Genomic DNA, 27500 nt, shown 5'->3' with positions numbered 1-27500 from the left:
AAAAACACACACAAAGCGATCAAAAAGACACACACACACACACACACACACACACACACACACACACACACACACACACACACACAGAAGCAGTACACAACGGAGCCATATCTGACCAATTTAGAGTACAACAATATTCTGTCTGTCTGTCTGTCTCTCTCTCTCTCTCTTTCTCTCTCTCTCTTAAGCACGTACACAAAAAATCACACACATACTTACATACACTGAAAGAAATAAAAAGCCATACACACATACGTGCATCTCAACGCGCACACACACACACACACACACACAAATACAACAGAATTTGGTACACATACGTACACGGCAGGAAGTATACACACGAAACACAGATGATCAAAGCAGCTGGCAGAGGCTACACACACACACACACACACACACACACACACACACACACACACACACACACACACACACACACACACAATTTCCGCAGCAGAACATCAAGATACTTACAGAAAACATACACAACATCACAGCATACAAGATCCCTCTCTCTCTCTCTCTCTCTCTCTGTGTCTGTGTCTGTCTGTCTGTCTGTCTGTCTCTAATCCATTATATCTATGCCACGCTCCATCTGATCGATTTGTCTTTTGATGTGTGTGTGTGTGTGTGTGTGTGTGTGTGTGTGTGTGTGTGTGTGTGTGTGTGTGTGTGTGTGTGTGTGAGAGGGAGAGAGTCAGTCACAATTGCATACAAGCACAGTCACACATGCCAAAGTCCACACACACACACACACACACACACACACACACACACACACACACACACAAGGGCAATATCACATCCTTAACCCAATCGCATCAAAGTCTTTTATCATCTCTCACATTCCTGTCCCCCCTTCTCTCTCTCTCTCTCTCTCTCTCTCTCTCTCTCTCTCCCTCTCACTCACTCTCTCTCTTTCTCTCTACTTCCTTCCGTTTCTTCCTCATCTTCTTCGTCACTGTCTTCGTCCTTACGTCTTTCCAGAAACTCCACAATTTTCTTTTCTTTCTTGTCCTCTCTCCCTCTCTCTCTCTCTCTCTCTCTCTCTCTCTCTCTCTCTCTCTCTCTCTCTCTCTCACGTAGGGCATAATAAGTGTGGTGGTAAAGTTGGTAGTGGGGTGGAGAGACGTGGACTGACGCTAAGAATAAGAATTTTGGGAGGGTTGGCAGCGGTGGTGGTGGTGGTGGTGGTGGTTGTGGTGCGCCGTCTCCACCACCACCATCACTATCACCAGCACCATCAACACCACTTACTATCGCCACCAACTCCATCGTCACCCCCACTATCATCACCACCATTTTCAACACCACCACCACCAATATCACTATCATCACCACCACCACCACCACCACCACTTTTAATATCACCACTACCATCACCATCACCACCAACAACATCTTCACTACCATTACCTTCATCATTAACCTCACAAGGTCTGAAATCACCACCACCACCACATTTGCCACATTTACAACCACCACCACAGGCTACACCAACTACCACAACCACCATATCAACTTTAAATACCACAACACCAAAAACTACCACAACTACCACAATCACCACAACTACTAAATCTACGACCAAACCACCACATCTACCACAATCACAACCACTAAAACTACTACCATAACTAGGCCTACTACAATTACCTCAATAACCACCACTCCTAAAACTGCAGCCACAGCTACCATCGCTACCACATCCACCACAAAATCTACCACCACAACTACCACTATCGCTGAGGCTGGTAACTAGAGCCGCGTGTCCTCTATGCCTTATGAGGGTCGGGCATGCTCTCTCTCTCTCTCTCTCTCTCTCTCTCTCTCTCTCTCCTGCTACAGATCTCTCAGGCTCCTGTGACTCAACCTCAGTTGCATAAAATCGTCTGGCGTCAGCTGGAAGGACATGCTAGAGTTCTCCTGACAGTGAGAGGGTTAATATTCTCTCTTCCTTTAACACTTCGAAATCCTTTTGCTGTCTCACTACTACTACTACAACCACACCAACAAACACCACCCCCACCACCCCAACCCTTCTTCCCCTCCCCCACCCCCACCTCGCCAACCTTTCTTCCCCTCTCCCTCCCCCCCTCTTATTATCCTCTCGCCAGCTGTAAAACTGAGGTGAGTTTCATTAACCATGGCCGAGTTTACGACATAATTTAATAAATAGCTAAGTTACACCCAATTACATAAATACAAACTTTTGCAACATGGTCATTAGCAAAGTGTGTGTGTGTGTGTGTGTGTGTGTGTGTGTGTGTGTGTGTGTGTGTGTGTGTGTGTGTGTGTGTGTGTGAGAGAGAGAGAGAGAGAGAGAGAGAGAGAGAGAGAGAGAGAGAGAGAGAGAGAGAGCTACAGTGTACAAAAATATAAACGCATATAAAAACACACTAACTCAAGCCCACCAAACTCGTGCATACTCTCCAACTTTTTAAAATGTGGCGCGTTCACTGATTCGTAAACTTACCCTCCACTCCTACCACCATCACCACCACCTTCTACCACCACAACCACTATTACTACTACTACCACCTCCTAGCACCAACACCACCACTCCTACCATCATCACCACCACTAACATCACCATCATCACTAGTATCACCACCACTGTCACCATCACTAACATCCCCTACCACCTCCAGCATTGCCGCCACCTCTACCACCATCACCATCATCATCATCGTCACTACTACCACCACCTCCTCCTCCTCCTCCTATTCCTCCTCCTCCTACCACCACACCACCACCACCACCACAACCACCACCACCATTTTCACCACAATCTACAAATCCCAAGTTCCCGTAGCACCGTCAATACGAAAAAAACAATCCTTCCAAGCCCTTTATCATTTTCATCCGAGATCAATCACTCTTCCATAAAACTCTCCTAATTCTCCTCTCTTTTACCTCCATTATCTCCAGCCATCATTATAATTATCTACAATTTTAAGTTCCCACAGAGATGGTAATAAGGGGGGCGTATTAAAACTCTCAGGCTCCTCTACTCACTCACAGGAAAATATCTGCATGCGGTTGGAAAGAATACAGGAGTTACCCCGCCATTTGGGAACTAAAATACTATTCCCGTTTTCTATTGGGGGTATAAAATTTCATCACTAATTCATCTCTCTCTCTCTCTCTCTCTCTCTCGAAATAAAGACAGAGATTATTAATAAAGTGTGAATTACGCGTAAATCTAGTATGATATCCAATTGGTGTATATGCTATCAAAATTCGGCCATTATATCATTTTGAGAGAGAGAGAGAGAGAGAGAGAGAGAGAGAGAGAGAGAGAGACAGACAGACAGACAGACAGACAGACTTTCATTTTTTTACCTGCCAACTATCTAATTAGGCCTGAACATCATTATCTGTGTGTGTGTGTGTGTGTGTGTGTGTGTATGTGAGAGAGAGAGAGAGAGAGAGAGAGAGAGAGAGAGACAGAGACAGAGAGAGAGAGAGACTGTTTTTCCTCTCTCCTAGCCCACCAGCCCTCATCCCAACCACATAATCAGTTCTAACCATCAATTAGGCCAAAGCGTACTGCCCAATCCCCAATCTCATCTCTGTATGTGACGCCAATCTGCACTTATTCATGAGAGAGAGAGAGAGAGAGAGAGAGAGAGAGAGATTGGGTTGGACAGGTGCTTGATGTTAGTGGGATGTATGTATGTATGTATGTATGTATGTATGTGTATGTATGTATGTGTGTGTATATGTTTGTATGTATGTATATATGATGCTTTATGTCTGTAAGTATTTATTTACTAATTTACAATATACATTCTCCTGATTGGACTCACCTGCCACATAATTGCGTGTTTTGCCTCTCTCTCTCTCTCTCTCTCTCTCTCTCTCTCTCTCTCTCTCCAATGAATGACAAGGGAACGTGAGTATTTAATCAGACCTCAACTGTAATCTCCATTTTTCACGATCTTTCCCGTATCATCTACCTGTTCTCAACCTAATTAATTTTACCTGCTGTACGAGTTAATGAGTCTACCTGTCCTATTTTTCCCCTCATTTTTTTAGCCCTCAGTGAATGGAAAGAGGGGAAATGAGAGAAATGAGCGAGAGAATTTAGGTCACCTGAAATTAACTGGAAGTGTTACCTTTTACCTGGCCTGTGAGTGAACGAATTTACCTGTCTTACGAATAAGTGTTTTTGTTTTCACCTCTCCTGTGTGTGTGTGTGTGTGTGTGTGTGTGTGTGTGTGTGTGTGTGTGTGTGTGTGTGTGTGTGTGTGTGTGTGTGTGTGCGTGCGTGTGTGTGTGTAATGCGTTCAATCATTAGCATCTTATTACACGTGTTCAACTGTTAGAATTGTTCATTAAATTTGTTTCTATTTGTTCAGTATATATGTGTTCAGTCGATTACAGGTGTTCAACCATTACAGTCTAATTACTACAGATGTTCAGTTGTAACAGGTGACCATTCAATACAGGTGTTCTATTAATACACGTGTCATTTTAATGTGTCCATTTAAACAAGTGGATATTTAATGCAGCTATTTAATACAAGAGTCCTTATAATGTACAAAAAAAATATTTAACTTTGCTCTCTCTCTCTCTCTCTCACACACACACACACACACACACACACACACACACTTTTGCTATTTTATTTATCAATTTCATCTTTTTCTTTCTCAAATTCCACTCTTCATTACCCCGCACTGACTGCTAAATCCTCTGGCCAGATGTCATCAAGTATTATGTTCCCCGGGGATTGAATGCAGGACTTTTCGTACCTCACATCACCAACTCTCATCTCTATATATATATTTCTTCATTATTTCTCTAATTCAACGACGTCCACACATTTATTTTTCTCATTTACATCACCATCATCATCACCTTCACTGCCTTCATCATCATCATCATCATCATCACCATCATCACGACTCTTATCCCTATATAAAAATGGGGTGAGAATTTATGGAATCAATTACTTTTCTTTTTAACAACTCCCCAACCTTCACTCCTCCCTCGGTACCCCTGCCCTCTCCCCTTTCCTCCCATCCCCCTCCTTCCCGCGGTGGCACAGTATCAGGAAGTCTCGGCTCGGTACTGGCCCTGCTCAGTATTAGGCTGCCGGTCTCGTAAAATGCAAACTAGTTAACCGTATCGACCGCCGCGCGAGGCCTGACTCCCTCTCCCTCCCTCCCTCCATACTTTCCCCTCCCTGTATATCCTCCCCCTCCCTCCCTCCATACCTTCCCCTCCCTCTATATCCTCCCTCTCCCCTCTATCTCCCACCCTCTCCCTCCACTCCCCATCCTTGTCTCCTGCCTCCATTTTCGTTTCCTTCTTTCGTCCTCGGTCTCTTATATTGCTTTCAGCCTCTGTCATTTACTTGTCCTCGTCTCTTTCTCTTGTCCTACTGTTCTTTCCTGTTTCTCCTCAGTTCTCGACCCCTTTCTCTTAGTCCTCGTTCCCTGTTTTTCACGTCTTCCTCTTGTCCTCTTCCCCTCTTCTTGTTTTAGCTCCTCATTCTTCTCTTCTGCTATTTCTTTTCCACATCTTCATATTCTTTTATTTCTGGTACCTACTTTCGTCTCTCTCTCCCTCTCTCTCTCTCCCCAGTGTATGTCCTCGAGTTTCTCCTCACGTTTCGTCCCCTCCCACCTTAATTCATCTGTCTTATTTCTCTCTTCATTTATTGCTCCTTCCATCTTTTCTTCTCGTCTGTCTTCAAACTCCTTCGTCATTTTCCTCACGTCCTTCTGCTCCGGTCGTCCCTTAACACTTTCCAACCAAGAATTTAATTTTCACTTTATGCTTAATGCTTCCAGACGATTTTATCCAGCTTAGGAAAAATAAAAACAGTAATTTATCAATCTATGTATCTATCTTTCAGTCTATCTACCAACCAACTTAAGTATCTATCTATCTATTTACCTACCAAGTTATCTCTCTGTCCACTTATTTATCTGTCTATACCCAGCCGCCTTAATTTTGGAAGGAGTGACCACAAACAAATCGCCTCCATGTCACGCAGTTCCCCGCCATCAGACTGTCCTTTCCCCAACTCACACCTCCTTCGCTCGTATACCTCCCTATACCATACCTCTCTCTCATTCTCGGTTCCTCCCTCCCTCCCTCCTCCTCGCTGACATACTCTCCTAGTCAGTCTCTCACTCCATTTTCTCCACATCATCATTATCACCTTCTTTCCTTCGTATTACTGGTCTCGTCCTCGTCGTCCTCCTCTTCCTCCTCACGTACACACCGCACTCACATTTAGGATAAGTACCCGTCCCTCGTTCCTTCTACGTGATGTACTCTCTCTCTCTCTCTCTCTCTCTCTCTCTCTCTCCCTCCCCTCCATTTCATCATGGTTTCTACAAATCCCCTTTCCCCTGAACCGTTTCTCGGCCCTTCTTCAACGATCCTGCCTCCGTCTCCCCTCTTCCCGTGTGTGTGTGTGTGTGTGTGTGTGTGTGTGTGTGTGTGTGTGTGTGTGTGTGTGTGTGTGTGTGTGTGTGTGTGTGTGTGTGTGTGTGTGTGTGTGTGTGTGTGTGAGAGAGAGAGAGAGAGAGAGAGAGAGAATGTATAAGGATGACGAGAGAGTGGTCAATTATTCCCACCTCTCTCTCTCTCTCTCTCTCTCTCTCTCTCTCTCTCTCTCTCTCTCAAAAATAGAGGGGTAGGGAAGAATTCAGTCACTCCTTAATTTACTTTCCCCTTCGAGTCACTTTCCCCCCCTCCCTCTTCCTCCATCCCCTCCACTCCCCACCTCTCCCCTCTTCTCTTTCCTCTTTCTTGTCCTATATTCCCTTCTCCCTGCCTCTTCCTCCCCGTCTTCTCTCCTGTTCTCTTCATCTCCCCTCTCGTTTCTCCTCTCCTCTCGTCTTCTCTTCCCTCTTCTTAATTCTCCTCTTCTTCTCCTCTCCTCTCTTCTACCCTATCCTCTTCTTTCTTCTCCTCTCCTCTCTTCTCCCTTCTTCTATCCTCTCCTCTCCTTTCTTTTCTTAATTCATTTCTTCTCCTCCTCTATTTGTCTCTTCTTCTTTCCTCTCATCTCCCCTCATCTCCCACTCCATAGAAGAAATGGGAGATCTGGTCATTTTCCTTAACTATCTCTTTCCCTCTCAACGCACAAGAGGGAGAAGAGGGTGAGGGAGTAAAGGACCCCCCTCTCTCTCTCTCTCTCTCTCTCACACACACACACACACACACACACACACACACACACACACACACACACACACACACACAGATTTTATGATGAAGGAGCGCGATATGAAGTCCTTGCATACCCCTGAGGTGTGAGTAGGCAGGCAGGCAAGCAGGCAGGCAGGAAGGCAGGTAGACATAGTAGAAAGGCAGGCATGAACTGAAGACAGGCAGAAAGACAAGAGCAGAGAAACAAACAAGACAGGCAGATAGACAGGGAGAGAGGTAGGTCGACAAGCAGACGAGGAGGCAGGAAGTGAAGGTGTAAGCAGGGTAGGTAGGCTGGTAAGCAGGAAAGGCAACGGTGCAGGCAAGGTAGGAAGAAGGGGGAGAAGGGGAGCATAAGCAGGAAAGGTAAGCAGGTGGATCAACAGGGTAGGAAGGAAGGGAAGAAGGCAAGGGAGGAAGGCAGGTTAAGTAATGGTAAGAAGATGCAGCAGAGATAAAAGGCAGGCAGTGTCAGCAGGTAGGCAAGGTAGGCAGAGGTAGGCAGGGTAAGCAGGCATTGTAATCGGGCAGGAAAGGTAGGCAGGGATAGACGGGGCAGGCAGGCTCGGTTTACCGTGGTGGTGGCCTGCACTACACAACCTGCCTGAAGAGAGGCCTGACGTACCTACCACCTATCAAGGGATGGAAGGCTGAGAGGCAGGAAAGGTAGGCAGAGAGACGGTAGGTAGGCATGGTAGCAGGCAGAGTAGATAAGAAGGGGTAGGGCGGCAGGGAAGGGACGGTAGGTAGGCAAGGGTAGCAGGCTGAGTAGATAGCAGGGGTAGGCAGGCAGGGTAGGCAGGCAGGGTAGGCAGGGGTGGGTGAGCGTGGTGGTGGCCTGCACTACACAACCTGCCTGAAGAGGGGCCTGTCGCATCTGCCACCTCGCCTGCCCTGCACCGCGCTCGCCCCGCCAGTGCCTCGCCGGCCTTCGCACATACAACATCTCCTCCACTCCTCCGTCTCTCCAGCCCTCCCTCCAGCTTCTCTCCGATTCTCTCCACCTTCCCTCCACCCTCCAATCCTCACTCCATCCTCCTCCGGTCATTCCACGCTCATCCACGCTCCCCTTCCACCCTTTATTTCCACTCATAACAATATTCCCAGTGGATGAAAAACTCTCTCACACAAACACCGTCTTCATTTTCACACACAAACACACACGTCCCTCTCAAACGCACACTTTCCCTCTCCACCCCTCTTTGGCTGCCTTTCCTCTCCTTATACTCCACCAGTTTTCTCTCCCTCCCTCTCTCGTTCCCTCCCTTCCTCCGTCTCTCCCTCTCTCCTCCACTCTGGCCGGATAAGGGAGTGGCCAATCGTGTAACCAGACCGACCTGCAATGCTGAGTGTGTGTGTGTGTATGTGTGTACGTGTGTATGTGCGTGTGTCGGAGGGCAGACCCGGCACACACGAACGAAAACACACACGCGCACACACACACGAACAAACCAAGCAAGCTCCTGCCGTGGTGGTGATGGAGAAGAAATTATTAACCAAGTGATGGAGATAATTAGTGATGATATTACGATGGTGGTGATGATGTGGTGAAAAAGTTTAGTATTTATAACTGTGATGAAATACTGCTGTTTCTAATTAATGCTTGTGTTACAGCACTAAACATTGAAGGAATTAGTGGTGGAGATTGTGGTGGTGGAGGAACAGTGGTGGTGGTGGTGTTGGAGGTGACCACATAAGGGAGGGGAAAGATGGTGGTGGTGGGGGGGGGGCATGCGGGGTTGGGGGAAAGGGGTGACGGGCCCCCAGAATATATCAAGTAACACTATACACACACACACACACACACACACACACACACACTTATGCAACCTGACCTTTCAATCACTAACATTGTACTACTACTACAACTACTACTACTACTATACTACTACAAATTTAATCTTATCGGCTCATTCACGGCCGTTTGAGCGTTTGCAGATGATAAATATGCCTGCTACATCTCACACACACACACACACACACACACACACACACACACACACACACACACACACAATCCACCTCCTCGCAATCATATAGTCAGCTCAAATCCCAGCTCGAAACTCATGAGCTAAAAAGATCTTGACACCTTTCCAAAAAAAATGATCCAAATAGCATAAAAAAAACCACTTCCACCCGATGACCCTTTTAAAAATCTTATTCTTGCTATTTCCAGACGATTTTCTTCCCCTTAAGATTTATTTCTGAACTGGAAGGGTTATAGAAAGACTTCCCTCAACCCCTCCTTAGATACTTTCCTCAACCCCTCCCGCACATGAGGTTATATCCTACGCTGAAAGTAAATCGTCTGGAGGGAAGAAAGTTATGGGGTTCCTTCGCACCTCTTTCTTAGCGATTTATTTTGTATATAAACACCTTGACATTACATGCTTCTCACATCGCTTAAATACTGACATTATTTGCACGAAAGAGGTAATAAAATAAAATACAGAGCATAATGAGGTGTAAGGTAAAGAATCAGTCGCTTACGGGGGTGACGTTAAGACATTTCCAAAACCAAAATAAATCGCTAACGAAGAGGTGTTACGGAAGAGTTAACATCATACCCACAGACGTATATGGTGATAGGCCAAGGTAGAGGGTGTGGTGGTGGTGGTGGTATGGTGGGAGTGTGGTAGTGGAGGTGGTGTGGGGGGAGGGGGTGGTGGTATGGTGTGTCAGATAGTGGTATATTAATGGTGTTACGAAATATGGTGTGGTGGTGGGGGTGGTGTGGGGGGTGGGGTGGTGGTATGGTGTGTCAGATAGTGGTATTTTAATAGTCTTACGAAATATGGTGTAGTGGTGATGTGGCTTTGAACTGAGGCCAAGGTAGGAAGGAGACGACGGGTGTGACGGAGTGGGCTTATTGTGATGGTGATGGTGAGAGGTGGTGACGGTGAGGGTGGTGTTCAAGACAGCTGTGGTGTGGTGATGACGTGTGTTGGTGGTGGTGATATTGGTGGAGGCAGGGATGGTGAATTTTAGTAGTGGTGGTGATGGTGCTAGGTGACGGTGATAGGGATGGTGGTGATGGTGGTGGTGATAACAGAAGGACGGAGGTCGCTATGTAGGGTAGTGGTGTTAATGGTGGTGATGGTGTAAAATGGTGGTGATAGGTGCTGGCTATGGTGACGGTGGTGATGTGTGTTTGTGGTGGTGATGATGATCGTGATGGTATGAGAGTAAGTGAGGAATGGTGTTGGTGATGATGGCAGTGACTGAGTGGTGAAAGTAAGGGGTGGTGGTGAAGGCGTGATGATGACTAGTAAGGAACGGTTGTGGTGATGGTGATAGCAGTGATGAGTACTCGTGTCGATGGTGCAAGCTGGTGGTAGTGATGGTGTCTGATGATGATAAGGTATGGTAGAGGTGATGAACAGGAGGTGATGGTGATAATGGCAGAGATTAAGGTGAAATTGAGAATATGGTTATGGTAGCGAGAACATAGGCCAAGTTCGGGAAGGTCATGGTAGTATATCATAGTGGAACGGGCGTAATGGTGGTGACAATGGCAGTAGGTCATGGTGGGAGGGTGAGAGGGACGTAATGGTGGTGATAATGGTAGTAGGTCATGGTGGGAGGATGGTAGAAACGATGGCAATGGTACAAAGATCATGGTAGGTGTGTGGTTGAGACAGACTGAGTGTGGTAGTGATTCCTCAGATGGTGATGGTGAAAAAGAATGGTGCAAACTGAAGCTGTGGGCGTCATGAAGGTGACGACAGTGATGATGGTGATGGTGGCAGTGGTAGTAGTGGTGATGGTGACAGTGGTGGTAGTGGTGATGACCGTGATGGTGACAGTGGTGGTGGTGACAGTGATGGTGAGACTCTGGTGGTGGTAGTAGCAGTGGTGGTGATAGTGGTGGTGATACTGATTAGGAGGGTGGTGATGAGGGTGCAAGTGGGGATAAAATTAGACTGCTATATTTAGTACAAGGAAAAATAGCATCTGACTGTACCTAAATCTGATTCACCCCTTCACTACGACGCCACCTTCCTTCTTTCCTTCCTTCTCTCTCTCTCCTTCCAGACGATTTTATTCAGCTGTGAGGAGGGTTATTCGTGGCAAGGGGGGGTTGATGATTTTACTGAGACTTGTGATGGTGATACTATGGCGATAAATGGTGCACTACACTCCTTTCACCTTAACTTGGCCCAGATTTTCCTCATTTACCTGCTAATAATCCCGTAGCTCAGTGGTGCAAAAGACAGTGCTACGGCTCTACATCCTTTCCATAGCACTTCTTCGTGACTGGCACCATATTCTAGTGTTAATCTATTGCTCAAAGTCAGCGTTCAAGATGGGGACAACTCAATTTCAGGCCGAGTTAGAGTAAAATGGGTATGGTAATGGGAGGACATGGTGATAAAAATACTAATGAAATGGGAGTATGGTGGCCGAAAATAGGTCATGGTAGCAGGTAGGGTGGTAGTGGGGAAATGGTCGTAGGTCAGGAAGCTCCCTAGCACCTCCTCCATACCGATTTATTTTTGGATATGGTTTGTTAATATCCTTTTGTAAAATTATTTATGCAGAGTAAAGGATTTAAATAATGGAATGGGACAGTAAGGTGTAATAGGCAAACCAAATCGCTTAGGAAAAGGTGTTAGGGAGCTTCCTTAACCGACGAGAATTCGGGTCTGAGTAGGGTTATTAACGGTCGTAATGAAGGTATGGAGGGGTAATTAAAAGAGAATGATTAACAAGGGGGTGATTAGGGACAATGATGATAACTAGTACATGATGTGATAGTAATGGGGAATGGTGGTGTAATTAAGGTGTAATGAGGGTAATTAACGGTGGGCGTGACGGTAATGGGGTATGGTGATATAATTAAGGTGTAATGAGGGTACTTAACGATGGGCGTGATGGTAATGGGGTATGGTGATATAATTAAGGTGTAATGAGGGTAATTAATGGTGGGCGTGACCGTAATGGCAGTATGGCGAGGTAATTAAGCGTCAATTGTATCGGTAATAAGGTGTGATCACGTGGTGTTTGGTGCACGCGTCACGTGAGAACCGCATCGCACGTGGCAGCCCCCTCCCTCTCTCCCTCCCTCCCTCACCCCAGATCGATGCAGCTACACCTTACCCTCCTCCCCCACCCCCTCACTCTCTCCCCCACCCCCTCATTCCCTCCCATCCCCCCTGACTCTCCCCCACCCACTCATTCTTTCCCTCCCCCACTCCCCCCCTCCCCCACCCCCTCATTCTCCCTCCACCACCCCTCCCCCGCTCTCCCCCACTCCTCCCCCTTCTCTCTCTCATCCGCTTCCTCTAATCCCCTCTCTTTTGCCTCTCTTCCCCTCTTTTTTCTCTTATTTAGTTTCACCTCTAATTCGTGTCACCTTTCCCTCTCTCCCCTTCTTCATTACGCTCCCTATCATTCCTGGTTCTCCCTTCTTATTAGTTCCCAGACTAAAATTAATCTCTCTCTCTCTCTCTCTCTCTCTCTCCCTCCCTCTCTCTCTCTCTCTCTTACTTTACTTCTTCCTTCCTTTTATAATTTTTCAAAACCTTTCATTCCCCCCCTTTCCCTCCTGCCTCAATATTTACCTACCTACCTTCCTACCAATATCCTAGCCTTTTTACCCACTTCCTCCCTTCCTCTCGACCTACCTACCTACCAACCTACCTACCTACCTACCTTCCGGTCAAATTACAATCCCTCCCACTTTTCGACACTTTTATCTCAGTATTACATTGTTTTCTTTCTCCCTCTTGCCTTTCCTTTCTACCTGCTTACCTTTTTACTTACGTGCTTACCTACCCACCTACCTACCTACTAACCTACCTCCCAATCATTTATCAACCTAACTACTCATCTACTTACTAACCTACTACCCCACCTACCTACCCACCAACCGAACTACCTCACCTACCTACCTACCAATCTCACTACCCCACCTACCTACCTACCAGCCTAACTTCCTTACCTACCTACCTACCTACCAACCTACTTACCATCCTACCTACCAATCTAACTACCCCACCTACCTACCTAACTTCCTTACCTACCTACCTACCTACCAACCTACTTACCATCCTACCTACTTACCCCCCCAGACACCCAACACCAGCATTATGATATTTTTGGCACATTGCGTTGCTGCCAAGCCATATCCCTCTAATCGATATTCCTCTCCTCAACACCAAACCTGAGACCGGGAGACCGTGTGTGTGCGTGTGTGTGTGTGTGTGTGTGTGTGTGTGTGTGTGTGTGTGTGTGTGTGTGTGTGTGTGTGTGTGTGTGTGTGAGTGAGAGAGAGAGATACCACATGCTCTCAGGTAACACTGTCGAGTCGTCATCTTACACTCCCCAACCTTCCTCATTAACTAAACCCTTAAACTGAGACATATCAACATTCCACTGGCTCTGTTCCTCCGCGTCTTTCTCGCCACGATAAATATAAAATGAGGGAAGATGGCAAATATCGAGGGGTATAAAATGTTCCTCCCCTCCCCTCCCCTCCCCTCTTCCCAATGGGGAATGAAAAAAAGAGGGAACGTGACTGGGGGAGTGAGGGGAGAAGGGAGGGGAAAAGGGGAAGGGGGAGTAAGAGAGAGGGAGGGGAAGGCTGAAGGTGAGAGGGGAGCAGGGCAAAAGAAGGAGAAAGGGAGAAGTAGGAGAGGGGAAGGGGGAAGGATGATGTGTAAGGGGGAAGGAGAAAGGTATGGAATGGGTGAGTGTGGGAAGGGTGGGGAAAATGAGGTGGGGTGAAGAGGAGGGGGACGCGGGAGTGGGTAGAGTCGGCGAGGGGGACAGTGGGGAGGGGGTGAGGGAAGATGAAAAGTGATGAAGGAGGGGGGGACAGGGTTAGGAGAGGGGAAGGTGGTGGAGGGGAGGTGAAAAGGAGGGGAGGGGGAGCATAAAGAAAGGTGAGAAAGCGATAAGGGAAAGATAAGGAGAAGGAGAGGGTGGGAGGGGCGAGGGGAGAGGTGTGAGGAAAGGGGGTGAGAGGGGTGAGGGAGGGAGGAAGAAGGACTGAAAATGTATAAAGCACAGGATAATTCCAAAACAGAGAGCATATCAAATACCGCAGTCAGTCCTAAAAACAAAAAGAGAGAGAGAGAGAGAGAGAGAGAGAGAGAGAGAGAGAGAGAAATTAAATTAGTCCATGCTATTATAAACATTAAACTCCTGCCACATACACACTTCATTACCCACCAATCTATATCAGAAAAAAAAAAAAATTATATATGGATCTGTTTTGAATATCCGGCCATGAGATTAATATTATCCCCCCCCCACAAAAAAAAAAATCACGTTCCGCCCCATTTTTGCGGTTTTTCTCCATTAACTTTTGCCAAAAAAAAAATGGAAGGAAAATATTACTGTGTTTTTTGGTATATTTTATCGTGTTTTTTCGTCCTATTAAACCAGTACCAAAACAGGAACAAAAAAAATGCGTGTTTTGTACTTTTTTCGTTCGTTGGTACAAAAAATATTCACGTTCTTATATACTATTTTTTTTTTTTTGCGTTTTTCTTCTTCATTAACTCGTACGGGAAACAAAAAAATGAGTTGGATCGTTTTTTTTTCAGTTATTCTTGCTTTCTTCTTCATTAACACTCTCAGGCTTTTACAATCTCTCTCTCTCTCTGTGATCGTCTGACCTTTCGCACTTCACTCCGCTTTTTTTTTCTCTCTCTCTCTTCCTACATTCAGAAGTTTTTACTCAGCTTTCGAGTGACTTGCCTGCGAAAAAAAAAAAATATGCAAAATAAATCGCTAAGGAAGAGACATTACGTAACTTCCGAAACGTCTGAGAAAATTCGGCGACAGATCTAACTTCCCTACTGATTCTTCTGCCAACATTCTCCCCCTTCCCTACCACCACTGCCAACATTATCACCATCATCACCACCATTACCACCATCACCACCATATCACCCACCACAACCACGCCTACCAACCGTATTTCCCCCATTCCTACCACCACTACCACCATTCCTACCACCACTACCACCATTCCTTCCACCATAGTCTATCACCATTACCACCATCAACCACCACATCACCCCATGCCTACCATCCGTATTACCCCCATTCCTACCACAACTACCACCATTCCTTCCACCACAGTCCGGTACTCGTTTCCTCTCTACCACAATTACCAACATTCCAACCACACCTACTCCCGTACTAAACCTTCCTCCTTACCACAATTACCAACATTCCTACCACCCACTCGTGCAATGAAATTATTTTCGCCCCTCCCACAGCTACCAACATTCCTAGCACAACTACCAACATTCCTCTTAAATTACCAGCACACCTACAGCAACTACTATTCCTGCCAAAACCACCAAGTCCACCACAACTACCAACATTCCCACAATAATCACCAACATTCCCACAACCACCACCATTCCTACCACAACTACCAACTTTCCTACCACAACAACCATTTCCGCCACAACTACCAACGATCCTACCACAACTACCAACATTCCTCCCCAACTAACAACAAAAATTCCCACCACAACTACCAACATTCCTACCACAACTACCAACATTCATACCACTACATTCCTACCAAACGCACCAATAATATTTCTAAAATTACCTTCATTCCTACCACAACGACCACCATCCCTACCACCACTACCAGTATTCCTACCACCATTCCTACCACCACTACCACCATTCCTACCACCACCACCATCGCCACGCCACGGCCAGTGAAGGTGACCCCGGTGGCTGCAGAGGTGAACCAGCAACGATGAAAGTGAATCGCTGACGAAAGTGAGTCACGAAAAAATACAATGAATATGAAAAAACACGAAGACAAAATTCATCTCAAAAACCCACACAACGAACGTGAAAAAGATGAAAAAAAAAAAAACTGAAAAATGAAGATGAAGTGAAAGTGAGTCTATGAAGGGAATATTTTTTTTTTTTTTTTTACCCCGAAGTGAAAGTGAATTATGAAAACGGGTTATCCATTATTATTTTTAGTTTTTTTTTTGATGTGTCCAACTGTTAAAAAAGATTGCCAGTTCGTTTCCTAAGGCCCAGTACACGCCATCACATCTCACCACTTCGGCACCAATACCCGCAGTCCAGCTACACATACAAATTAGGGCTGTCTCACTTAGGACTGATGTAATGGTCTCAGCTTTTTTTTTTTTTTTTGGTCTGTCGGTCTCTTATAACGAAATTAATATCATCACACTGGTCTCTGCCCCGGCCGGAGCTCGAAACCACGTCCATTTAGACAACATACAACTTCCTTAACCACCTGGCCAACTCTCCCCTCTACCTATCTATCTATTCTTGCCTGATGCTGAATCCTGTGAGGGAGTAGCCCATGAAATAATAATAATAATAATAATAATAATAATAATAATAATAAATAATAATAATAATAATAATAATGACAAATTCCTCACCAAAAAAGGACAGGTAAAATCCCACGAGAAAAACACACACAAAAAAACAAGAAAAAAAATTCCAAAAACCAATCATGAAATATATAAAAAAGAAGAAAAAAAATCTTAAGCACTTCTGACCATCCCTCCTCAGTGACGACCTCCTCCATCTTGAAAAAGAGAGAGAGAGAGAGAGAGAGAGAGAGAGAGAGAGAGAGAGAGAGAGAGAGAGCCATCAACACCTTCCACAGACACTAATCACGAATTTCTTGGTGGAATTCTAATCTCGTACAGGTGCTAAAAATACTGAACAGTTTTCCCACGCGATTTTAAAGGTCGTTTTCTTTCGTAACGCCATTTCCTTAGTGATTTATTCTACACATTACAGATTAATATTGTCCTGTGAGACACTGATAATACGATATATGTAAAGGTAACTGTTAAGGTGTAATCTGGAAACTAAATCACTCAGGATCAGGTGCTTGGCGATTTATTTCCTATATTTCAATTCAATATTCTCTGTTATGAAACTGATGCAAACGATGTCAACATAAAAACGATAGAGAAAATTTTGACGATATGGAAAATAAATCGCTCAGGGAGAGGCGTCACGAAGCCTCCTACGCCGCCTTGAATACGGACCTAAGTGGGTGACATGAGAAGGCAATCGGACAACTGTAATTAACTGGGAGGGTAAAGGCACATACTACAGGCATAAATAACGAGTACAAAGACATTACATACATCGGTAAATACAGGGGCCTCCCACGAAATGCAATTCCATGTGACATTCTCTCTCTCATCTACATTTATTAAACACGAGAGACTCCCATGACACAGAGGTGCCAAAAACATAATCTGCGTTTACAGTCTCAAAGCCGCAACAGTATCAATTAAACACGACCTAATATTATAAATGCCTTACCAGACTCAACATGAAAGGCGGCTTTATTCAATTCTAAGAAAAACCTCACGACTGAAAAAATCAAAGATGACTGAATCCAACCCATTCTAATGCCATAGAATATAAATAAATAAATAAATATATATATATGACGTCACTATATTCACGAAATCAGAATGGCCCACAAGTACGAATTTCTAAAATGGCATATTGAGTAAAATACCCTAAAAAAACCACGCAGGTAACTTTGTACAAAATTAGGACCTTGAAAATGGTGCAAAAAATACCTTTCACAATCTGTCAAACTTACAAATTCGTTCACATTATGTAACACGAAAATACACCTGTCTCTTTGTAAATACAGCATTCAATACAAAATACAGTAGGTACACTATTGATGACAACCGCTACTTTCAATTCCTTCACTACTACTAAGTCAATTTTAGTTATTCTACTTAGCTACAGACAACTTTCCTCAGCTTAGGGGATAGAAGAACCGTCTATTCATTAACGCCTTCATATACGACACGTCTCTGCTGCCTAAAACCGTCTAGATTGATAAATAAATAATAAACGTCACTACACCAGTAATGAAAAGGCCAAATTACAATGTACTTTATAAAGGTAAGAAAATCCCTAATAATAATAATAATAATAATAATAAATAACAATTATTATTAGAATATGTAACAATACAAAATACAGGACGAACGACGATTAGAACAAATTTAAACCAAAGGGAGAATAAATTGAGCAGAAAAAAAAAAAATCGATGGGAAGGAAAAATGGACCCTAAGCAGAATAAACCGAAAGGGGAAAAATGTCAGGGTAGAAAAAATCGAAGGGATGAAAAGAGAGAAGGAAAAAATCAGGGAGAGGAAATTACGTCTTCCAGTTCTGACGTCTGTGGTGATAGTGAGGTGAAAGTGTCAGTGGTGGTGGTGGTGGTGGCAGTGGTGGTGGTGTCAATGGTGGTGGTGAAGGTGTTAGTGGTGTCAGTTGGTGGAAGTGTTAGCGTTGGTGGTTGTGGTGTCAGTGTTGGTGGTGGTGGAGGTGTAAGTGGTGTCAGTGGTGGTGGCAGTGTTGTCAGGGTCTTATCACTGTTATTGTAGGCTGTATGTGTTCTATGAGAGAGCACACAGGTGGGCTGACACACTGTTATTATTGCATCAGCGAGGAGAATGGGAGTACAAAATACAGGATACAAAAGATTCTCCTACACTTTACAGGGAATAGAAACGGTACAGCATTATAGAGACAAGGTATAATTTCTTCTAGGACAATCACTCTGGTATAATGTAATGGTTTATTATAGAGGGGGTGAGAGTACTATTTCTCCTATCACTATTGTATTCGTTGTAATTTCATACAGCAAGGGGAGAGACTGCTACTACTGTGACTACAATGCACTAACTGTACTATTAAAGACTATTATATAATTTACTGTTGTTGTTATAGAGATTCTGTAGTATGGGAGGTGATATATTTCTTGCTGTATCGGCTGTATTTTAAGCACCTTGTATGCTGTATCATTTATCTAGGCATAAGATCAGATATTGTAAAGCGTCCGTTGTTACTTTATCATAATAATTTTGTAATGAATTTTGTCGCTAAATTATGCCTCTAGGTAATATGTATGTAAATGTATTGCTGTATAATGTGTAATCTGGCTGGGAAATTAAATCACTCTTGCAGTATGTTGCCTTAATGTTGCAATCAGTATTTCAGTATGCTGCATTAAAGTTGCAATGTTGACTATTACGGCGCTAACGTACAGTCGCACACAATTATAACGATCCCCAATTTTAGCTCAACAATTCTGAAACTCCCACGTAATATTCCGGAAAGTCTACAAAGTTCCATTTACCTTATCACTGAAATTCAAAACTCACTGTTCACTGCCTCCTTATTTATCGTACAGTGAATCGAGAATATCGTAGCAGGCTTATCAATATCTATGTCTGTATCTTCTATGTAACTATACGTATATGCAGTGAAATTTGGCTTAGGGATGTAGTATATTGGATGTATCGATATGTATTATGTACGTAGTATGCTGTATAAATTATGTAGTTTGTGAGGTACTGATGTATAACTCATGTATACTAAAAACACTGGAGGTAAATCGTGTATAAATTCGTAAACAATCTTACTGTAACGTGTACTTCATCCATGTAAAAATTCAGAAAAGTACAAACTGAAAGAGTAAGTTAGGGTGTAAGAACTGTAATAGGCTTTGTAGTTTGCACTAACAGGGACTGATAATGTAGTATGTATTGCTTATAAGGTGTCACTATTGTATTTTGTACTAACACTACTGTATTGTACTTTCACTGTTTATTTAATGTACTGCAGTCCATCTTTGTACTGGGATGTATTACAAAAGAAAATGGAGATACAGGGCAAGGGGGGGACTGTAATGGTCCTGTATTTTAATTTTCTTGTGTACTTACGTGGTTTATTTATGATGGTTGTTATGTATGTTTATCTGTATAGACTGTAATGCACAGGACTGGGGGAAGGGGATGAAGGAGGGGGAAAGGGGAGAAGGAAGGGGGAGGGGGAGATTATCTTCCTTATCCCCTCCCTCCCTTCCCCCCCCCCTTCTCCTTTCTTTTGACTCTCTAGTTTTTCCTTTTTCCCCTTCCCGTTATTCCCCTTCTCCATTTCTTTCCCCTCCCTTCCACTTCATCTTTCGTTTCACATCCTCGTTTCCCTTCCTTTCCTTTATCCCTTCCCTTCCCTTCCTGCACTCCTTCACACTCCCTTTCAAGTTTTTTCGCCCTCCCTTTCCTGCACTTTTTCCCCTCCCTTTTCCTGTCCTTTCTTCCTCCCCTTCCTGTTCCTTCTTCTACTCCTTCATGGCTTCCTCTTTGATCTACTTACTAACGTCCAATTACATTTTCTTTTTACTTCTATTCTTGTCTTTTATTCAAGCTCATTATTATTTTCACTTTTATTTTCTGTCTTATTTTTACGCTTCTCCTACTCGTCCTTTCAATCTTCTCTACCAGCTTTCTCTCTTTTTCCCCTCTTTTATTTTTCCTCCCCTACCCCTCTTCCTTCAAACCATCTTCTTTCCTTCCTCTCCACTTCTTCTTCTCCTCCCTCCTTCGGCTCTTCCTCACTTTCCACTCCATTATTCTTCTTCCTCCTCCCTCCATCTTCCTTTCAACATCTCTCCACTTTTCTTCTTTCAACCCCCTACGTCTTCCACCTCCACTTCTCATCTTTCTCTCCACTCCTTCTCCTCTTCCCCTCCATTCATGCTCCTCTTCTTCCTCCTCCTCCCTCCATTCTTCCTCCTCTTCCTCTTCCTCTTCCGCCTGCAGCTGGGTCGGGTATACAGAGGTCTATTATTAATACTTAAGGCGACTCACAGCCTCAGGCCCTCTCTCCCTCCCTCTCTATAAATGGCAGGCTCCCTCTCCACTCTCACAGCCCTCTCCTTATACTGCTCTCTCTCCCTCTCTCTCTTTCACACACACACACACACACACAAACCCTACTCATAATACTACCACACTCTCACAATCTCTGCACTCCCTCTCACATTCCTTCTACTGCCTCTCATCTCTCCCACTCTCATTTTACTCTCTCCCTCTCCTCTTTATCCTCGACTGTCTCTATCACCCCTCTCATTTCTTCTCCCCATACTGCTGTCAATCTCAACATCATTTCCTCTCTCACCTGACTCCTTCCTTCTACCCTTTCCTCATCCTTCACCTCCTCCCTTCTCCATTCCTCAACTTTCCTCATCTCCCACCATTCTCCACCTCATCTCTCCTTCCTTCTCTTTCTCTTCCTCCAAATTTTCTCTCACCATCTCTCCATCCCTCTTAACGTCATTGCTATTCCCTCCACGTCCCCTTCTTCCTTTATTCCAGGCATTTCCTTTTACTTAATTTCCCACTACCTCAAAGTGCCTTACCTTCCGCCTTTCGGTTCATTTTAATTTATAATCTATTTTTAAGCACACATTTCTTTATTATTACTATTATTATTATTATCACTGTTATTATTATTATTATTATTATTATTATTACATCCATTTCTTTATGCTTTGATTATTTCCTTCATTCACTTTCCTCTCTTATTTCCTAGCATCATACTCTGATGTTAATCTACTGTTAGTTTATTTTCCTAGGCTCAATGGTATAGTAAGACAATACCACCCCTCCACATCCTTCCGAAAACACTTCTTCGTGACTAGCATCGTATTCTAATGTTAATCTTACAACTCGGCTTGAGAGAGAGAGAGAGAGAGAGAGAGAGAGAGAGAGAGAGAAAGTTACGGTGAAAAGGGTATTGCTTTAAATAATTCTGGCGACTTTAGGGCATTGAGCACTGCCTTTCACTGCATTTCCCTTTTACTCAGTTAATTGGCTTCTTATTTCCAGCGCCTTAAGCCAACCAGTTCAATTCATCTCTCTCTCTCTCTCTCTCTCTCTCTCTCTCTCTCTCTCTCTCTCACACACACACACACACACACACACACACACACACACACGCTTTTATTCCTATCCCTGAATACCTTCCTCCCCCTTTCTCTCTCGCATTCTCCTTCCCCCTTTACCCTGTCTCCCTTCCTCCCTCCCTCCCCCCTGCCGCGGAGTGACCTTGTTTAGCCACTGCGGCAGTTACGTCACGGGCAGGAGTTACGACCCCCATGACGTCACAGTTACGTCATCAATACGTCACTTCCATATCGGGGGAGATATATTCGTGGTGTTGGGAGGCTTCGTGGCACCTCTTCCATAGCGATTTATTTTGAGTATTACACATTACTAGTCACGAAGAAGTGCAAAAAAAAAAAGCTCCTAATCTGACGAAATACAACCCTTGACTATCCATCGCAAACCTTATCATATATTAACAGGATTTCTGAAACATGATTGAAAATTATTGAAAAGCTGAGCCATTATTCACGTGTAAATATAAAAAAAAAATATATATGTCCTGTGATGATAGACGTGTGAGTGAAGGAAAATGAATCAGGAAAATCAACGGTTGTGAAAAACAGGATGAAGTGTGGTGGAAATGAGGACTGAACATGTAAAACAGGGTGATGTGAGGTGGAAATGAGAACTGAACATGAAAAACAGGATGATGTGAGATGTGCATAAAGATAAAAAAAAAGTGGGTTGATGTGAACTGAGCATAAAAGTGAAGTGAGTAGGCTAAGGTCAGTTCGTAAAGGAAGTGACATGTGATCTTGTGAAATGAGTGACCGTGCAGACTAACATGACGCTGATTCAACCTTCATACCTTGAGAATCAACAATTTAGCTTAATAAAATCACTTCTCGTCAGCCAGAACAAAATACATGGAATTTGCAGTGTCTTGGAAGGAAAACTGATGGATGGTTTTATGTCTTAGAAAATGGGGAAGAAGGAAGACCAGTCCTAAGGTAAATAAAGTCGTTTGTTGGCGCCCAGTAGGGGACAGTAAAGTAAGAAAAGGAAAGGAAAGGGAAAGATAGGACAGGAAGGGAAGGAAGGAAGGAGGGAAGGAAAGGAAAGATCCAAACGAAAGAAAATGGAAAGAATTGAAAGCAGCTAGGCATGAAGAAATGAATGAAGGAAGGGAAGGAAAGGAAAGAAATGACAGAAAGAAAGGAAAGGAAAGAAAAAGAAGGAAGGTTGGTAGTCAGTAACAAAAGAGTAAAGGTTTCTGACATGGTTTCTGACATGTTTAAAGACTAAGTGTGACGTGAAAATGATGTGATCTCAGAAAATGACATGAGATTTGATATTATGACACGCGGGTCTAAGAAGTGATACGAGAAATGACGACAAAACCAGCGTGTGAGGTGACATGGCCAATCGTAGTGACATGACCAAATGAGACGACATGCAACTTCGTGAAAGGAACTGTCACACACACACACACACACACACACACACACACACACACACACGGTATATGAAGGTGATATAATGAGGTGAAGTGACAGACTGAAGAAAACAAGTGATTTACGGAGGTGACGTAAAGTGAGGAGAGTGAAAAAATGCCAAGAGATGTGAGGAGAATCGAAGTTTGGTTAAGTGAGTTACAGTGAAGAAAGTAACACGATACGAGGCGAAGTGAGGTGAGAAGTGAAATGAGACGATGTGGCGTAATGTGAAATGAATGACACGAGGAGAACAGGCAAGAAGGAAATTTAATGAAGTGAGGTGACAAGAGAAATGAAGAGAAGTGAGGTAAAGTAAAAAAGAGACGTAAAGTGAGATGAGGAGACATGAAATTAGAAGAGACGAAGTGAGAAGAGAAGTGAGATGAGTGAGGTGAGGTGAGGAGATGAGGTCCGTGGTGGTGGTGGAGGGAAATGCCCGGCTGGAGCTGGTTGAAACCGGGCCAAATTGTTTACTGGTAGCATTTGGTCCCCTTCAACCAGCTGTAGTCTGCATTGTGCGCGTCAACCACACCGCTCCACCACACAAGGCTACTCCACCACACCAAGCTACTCCACCACACCGCTCCACCACACAACGCTACTCCACCACGCCAATCCACTCCACCGCAATGGTTTACTCCACCGCACTAAGCCACTCCTCCACAACGGTTTACTTCCCCACACCGGTCTGCTTCACCACATCGCACCACCACAGCAAGCCACTCCACTCCACCACACTGGTCTACTACATCGCTTCACCACAACAATCTACTTCACCACATCGCTCCAGCACACCACTCCACTCCACACTGCACCACTCAACCAGGATTTACCGCAATCCTGCACCACACCGCATTACTCCATCACATCAGTCTACCACATCACACACCACTCCATTTCACCGCTCCACCGCACCGCTCCACACCACATCACTCCAACACACACCACCACATCGCTAAACCACAACACCACTCAACCACCTCAAACCACTCCACTGAACCAGACCACTCCACACCAACACCATTCTACCACATCCCAAACTCCATCACACCACACACACCACTCAAACACAGCACCATATAGTCAACCACATCACCACACCACTCCACCATCCACCACACACCACAGACACACCACTCTGCATCACCACACCCCTACATCACAGCATCACACACTTCACATCACACCACCACACTCCACAATCCACTCACTCTACTGCACCCACAACCATCCTGACAAACACTCCACAGCTCAAATAATATACTACCGCTGTTTCTGAAAATTCATTGTCCAATGATGTCAAATGCAGTTGTTATGTTTTGCACTGGAATAAAACTGTACTGCCAATTACCAACGCCTTTCAATCTTGTTTAGTATTATAGTATTTGTGTGATGGATGACCAGGTGCATTGACAGGTAAAAGTGCTGATAGATATACAGACGTAGGTACACAGGTAGGCTAGACAGATAGGCCGACAAACAGGTATGGATGGATGGATGGATGGATGGATGGATGGATGGATGGGTGAATGGGATGTTGGATGGATCACTAACCAGAACGGGGCGAAGCATTTAAATAGATGGACAGACAGAGATAGACAGACAGATAGGTAGGTAGGTGGGTAGGTAAGGAGAGAGAGAGAGAGAGAGAGAGAGAGAGAGAGAGAGAGAGAGAGAGAGAGAGAATCATCTAAGAAAACGAGTAGCTGAGCGACGAAAATAAACCCAAATAATCACACGGTAGAAAACGGGAAAGGTACACTAGGGCGAATAAAGTCTACGGTCCCGCCTACCCACGTTTCACTACCCCACCCTCGCTAACTCAATTCGCTCCACCAATATTGCGTTACGGGGGTGGTAGGCTGGAAAAGTGTGGTGGTGCGGTGGTGGTGTGGTAGTTGTGGTGGTGGCGGGGGGTGGATGGGATGGAAAATAGCCGGTGATGGGGTGGTGGTTATGGTACGGAGTGGTAATCGTGGTAGTGGTGGTGTAATGCTGTGGTTGTGGTAATAGTTAATGGTAGGATGAAACAGTGTAGTGGTGGTGGTGGCAACTGTGGTGTGGTTGTGGTAATAGTGTGTGATAGTTGTGGTTGGGTGAAAATTGTTGGTGATGGAGTGGCAGGTGTGGTAGCTGTAGTAGTGCGGGCGGTGTTTCGTGGTAGTGCTGGTGGTGTGGTGGTGGTGGTAGGGGAGAAAAGTGTGGTGGTGATGGGGTAGTAAGTGTGGTGGCGACGGGGTAGTAGTTGTGGCAGTGGTGATGGTGTGGTTGTCGTAATAATATGTGGTGGTGATAGTGGTGGTGATGGTGGTGGTGGTGGTGGTGGTGGTAGTAGCTGTGGTAGTGATAACAAAACGTGGTAGTAGTTAATGATAAACAATAACACGTAAATAAATAAATAAATAAATAAATGAAACTCGACCTTCTTTCATCTGCTAAAAGCCTCTTGTTCAATACGCACGCACATACAAGCTCCCTCCCCCCTTCTCTCTCTCTCTCTCTCTCACACACACACACACACACACACCACGCAAATTATCCCTCTCCCACCCATGCACACACACACGTCCGTTACTCTTCTCCCACACACGCAAATTACCTCTCCCTCCCACCCACACCCACCCACCCACCCACCCACACACACACCCACACACACACACTACGCAAATTATCCCTCTCCTACCCATGCACACACACACACACGCCAATTACCCCTCTCCCACACACGCACACAAGCAAAGTACCCTTCTCCCACACACGCAAATTACCTATCCCATCCACACGCACACACGCAAATTACCCTTCTCTCACACACGCAGATTACCCCTCCCACACACGCAAACTCTAATTACTCAGCTCCCACACACGTAAGTTACCCCTCTCCATACACACGCAAACTCTAATTACTCAGCTCCCACACACGCGAATTAGGCCGCACTCCACGCACGCACACGCAAATTACCTCGCTCCGTTGGCGTATCACACAAGCGGGGTGGTTTTTCTGCTAACAATAGCTAATTAGCGGTGAGATCGTGGTAAATAATAGCGGGAATGGCAATAACTTGGCTGGGGAGGGTGGCTAGATGAGAGGTAATGAGGAAAACAGGAAGGGAGAAAGGGAGGAAGAAATGAGAAGGACAGACAGGAGAAAGGGAAAGGAAGGAGAGAGGGAAGGAAGGTATGTGAGAAGGAATGAGAGAGAAAAAGGGAGGGAGAGGAGGGAGAGGGATGAAATGTAATGAGGAAAACAGGAAGGGAGAAAGAGAGGAAGAAAGAAAGGAAAATGACGACAGGAGAAAGGGAAAGGAAGAAGATAAGAAAGGGAGAGGAAGGAGAAAGGGAAGGAAGGAGGAAGAAACAGAGGGAGAGAGGGAGAAGAGAAAGAGAATGGAAGGAGAGACGAAAGGTAAAGAAGGGAGAGAGGAAAAGGAAGTAAGATGGAGAGAGGGAAAGGAAGAGGGATGAAAGAGGGAAAATAGGTATGAAGAGGAAGAAAGGAAAGGAAAAGGGAAGGAGAGAACAAGATTATGAAAGAATTGGGAAGGAGGGAAAAAGGGAGGGAACTGAGGGAGGATGGGGGAGGGAGGGAGGGAGAGAGAGAGAGAGAGAGAGAGAGAGAGAGAGAGATATGGGGGAGCATAGTGGTAGGGAGGAAGGAAATACGATGACGAAAAGGGAGATAAATAAAGAATGGGGAGAAGGTGTGGTAAAGGTAGACGTGTAAAAGGAAGATAGGCGGAAATAATATGAAGACGAAGAGAGAGAGAGAGAGAGAGAGAGAGAGAGAGAGAGAGAGAGAGAGAGAGAGAGAGAGAAGAGACTGGCTGGCAGGCAGAAAGTTAGTAAAAAGAGGACTGAGTGAGACAGGAAGAGAAGATAAGATACGAGGAGGAGGAGGAGGAGGAGGAGGGAGGAGGAGGAGGAGGAAGGTAAACTGGCAGGAAGGTAGGTAAGGAGGTAGGTAGGAAGGTAGGGAGGTAGGCAGGATGGTAGGTAGGGAGGGAGGTAGGCAGGAAGGTAGGTAGGGAGGTAGGCACGATGGCAGATGGGAAGGTAGGCAAGATGGTAGGTAGGGAGGGAGGGAGGTAGGCAGGAAGGTAAGTGGGGAGAGAGGCAGGAAGGCAGGTGGGCAGGAAGG

General features: G+C 44.9%; 1 protein-coding gene across 1 annotated transcript in view; it reads right to left on the bottom strand.

The window, feature by feature from the left end:
* Nucleotides 1-27500, bottom strand: part of mib1 (E3 ubiquitin-protein ligase mind bomb 1) — a 409660-nt gene that overhangs the window by 172305 nt on the left and 209855 nt on the right. The window lies entirely within an intron of this gene.

This window comes from Coenobita brevimanus, chromosome 84 (genome assembly GCF_032717465.1).
Source record: "Coenobita brevimanus isolate Jiangsu-jjx chromosome 84, ASM3271746v2, whole genome shotgun sequence".
NCBI lineage: Eukaryota > Metazoa > Arthropoda > Malacostraca > Decapoda > Coenobitidae > Coenobita > Coenobita brevimanus.
This window is presented reverse-complemented; position numbering and strand designations above follow the sequence as displayed.